The following is a 2,925-nucleotide window of genomic DNA, read 5'->3' on the forward strand; positions in this document are numbered from 1 at the left end:
CCCCGCCCGCTCCGTCAGGCTCCGCCCCGCCTTCTCAGGCGCCGCCGGGAGCGCGCTCCAGCTCACTGCTCCCTTAAGCAAAGCCCTTCGCTGCCTGCCTGCTGCACCGGCCGCTTAGCGCCCCAACCGCAGGACCCCGCTCCTGCACATCGGGGCTCCCCCCAGGGGTCTGTGTTTTAACCGCCTGTCCTCCGCAGCAAATGAGTTGGGGGAGGGCCGAGGGACTAGCTTCGGACTTCAAGTCCAATTCCACCTCTCGCACCACGCCCCCCCACACACCCCACCCTCGCCAGGCACCTCCGACGACCTGTGCAGGTGGCATAACTGGAGCTGGATCTCCTCTAAGTGACATCGTTGGGATCGAGGGAGGTAAACCCTGAGTCCCGCTTCAGTCCCTCCGTGGGCATCACTGGGCACCCACCTTCACCACAAGATGAGCCTCTCCCTCTTTGGCCTGCTGAGCTGACCCCGAGCGGCTGCGAACACCTTAGAACCAAATCAGCAAAACTACCAGGCTTCTCTCCATCTTTCTTCCAGCTCTCCGTCCTTCCTTTTTTCTCTGCTGTCCTGAAAATGGCCCCAGGATTATCTGAGCTCAGGCGCTAATCTTGCAACCGCACGAGTGGTTTGCTCTTTCCTCGTGAATTTCAAGTTGGAACCAGGTGCCCTCTAGCCCATCACCTCCTTCGACACTTACCTTGTAAAACTAATCCTTTCTCAGCCCCAAACTAGTGAGCAAAGGCAAGAACATGACTCATCTAACATAAGAGACTGATCTTGCTAGGTTCGTTGCTATTTTTCCCACCGGGAAAAAAGTCACATTAAGTTCCTACCTCACACTTTACACAGCAGTACATTTGTTCAGTGAAGGTTATTGCAAACACATACACACAAACATAGCAAAACAAAAACAAAAAGAAGCATTAAATTAGGGGGAAAAAGAAATGGAAAGGTATCATAGAACATGATACAAAACTCAGAAGCTATAAATGAAAAAGACAAACTCAAGTACATTTTTAAACACAGGTACAATTTGTGAAACAAGTAAGAAAGGGCTGATTTTCTTTATATAAAGAGTCTTGACTAATCAATAAGAACAAGCTCCCTCACTGGGTCTCCACTCAAGTACACCTGCAATGAAAGGACACTTTGTTCTATTAACGTGGCATTCCATGATGCTTACCTTGCTGACATGATTGCTGAAGACAAACCAGTGCATAAGCAAAAGTGGTGAAGAAAGCTGATGGTGCCCAGCCATCAAAAGATATAGTGTCTGGGATCTCAAAGGCTTGAAGGTAAACAAGCAGCCATCTAGCTCAGAAGCAACAAAGCCCACATGGAAGCACACCACCCTGTGTGATCACGAGGTGTCAAAGGGATCCGGTATCAGGCTTCAAAGAACAAAAAATCAAATTATTGTGAATGAGGGGGAGTGCAGAGTGGGGACCCAAAACCCATGTGTAGGCCACTGGACATCCCCCACCCTTGCAGAAGGGTCTGGGGGAGGAGATGAGCCAGTCAGGGAGCAGTGTAGCAACAATGAAACATACAACTTTCCTCTAGTTCCTAAATGCTCCCTCCTCCCCCCCCCGCCACACACACACTATCATGATCCCAATTCTACCTTACAAATCTGGTTAGACCAGAGGATGTACACTGGTACAGATAGGAACTGGAAACACAGGGAATCAAGGACAGATGAACCCCAGGACCAGTGGTAAGAGTGGCAATATCAGGAGGGTATAGGGAAGGTGGGGTAGAAAGGGGGAACCAATTACAAGGATCTACATATAACCCCCTCCCTGGGGGACAGACAACAGAAAAGTGGGTGAAAGGAGATGTCAGACAGTATAAGACAGGGCAAAATAATAATTTATAAATTATCAAGGGTTCATTAGGGAGGGAGGGGAAAAATGAGGAGCTGATAGATACCAAGGGCTCAAGTAGAAAGCAAATGTTTTGAGAATGATGATGGCAACAAATGTACAAATGTGCTTGAACAATGGATAGATGTATGGATTGTGAGTTGCACGAGCCCCCCAAAAAATGATTAAAAAAAAAGAACCAACACCCTAATAAAAGATGGGCAAAGGCAGAACAGTTGAAAGCAAAAGAAATACAAGCGGCTCAAACACCGGGTGTTGTTCCGAAGGGAAATGTAAATTAACCCTTTAAGGAAGTACTTTTTAAACCACATTGGCAAAGTTCACAAAGCTTGAAAACACAATGTGCTGACAATAACGGGGATGCAAAAGTTTTAAAACATCTATGGAGGGCAATTCAGCCCCAACAATCTTGTGTATGTGAGCATGCCCTTTGGCTCACAGCCCACTTCCACAGAGTTCCTCTCTGCTCTGAGTCAGCTGTAATAATGGAAGAAATGGTGGGAGGAAAGCGGGTTAAGTAAATCCAAAATCTCAAGGAATTCCAAAAGCTCCCACTTCATACCTAAGTTTAGAAAATACTTTGCTTCCATGCCCCAGGCCCTCCTCTGATTATTTCTGAGTTCCTGCCTCTGCCCCAGACAGTAAAGCCTCCTACATGCCTGGCCAGACCAACCACAGGCATGATTGCCAATATTTGGATTCAGTTATTGATTCCTTCCCATCCACTTGGGCTTCTGCTTATTAACGGGAAGGTTCCTGCTAACCACCACCAGTCTGTCCTACTTGGGTGGCTTACATACTGCTGTAATAACACAGATCCAACAGCATTTCAAATAGCACTAGGGTCACCTGTGGTGGACAGGTTTCAGTGGAGCTTCTGGCTAAGACTAGGAAGAAGGGCCTGGCAATCTACTGCCAACCATTAGCCAAACAAAGCAGAGCATAACACTGTCGTTTGCTGTGGGCACGTCACCACGAGGGGTTATCTGCTACATGATATTATGCTTGGTAACAGGGAGGACAAGGAGGTGCCTCGGAA

Source organism: Echinops telfairi, unplaced genomic scaffold, assembly GCF_000313985.2.
Source record: "Echinops telfairi isolate 266 unplaced genomic scaffold, ASM31398v2 ScPeMD7_23;HRSCAF=83, whole genome shotgun sequence".
Taxonomy (NCBI): Eukaryota; Metazoa; Chordata; class Mammalia; order Afrosoricida; family Tenrecidae; genus Echinops; species Echinops telfairi.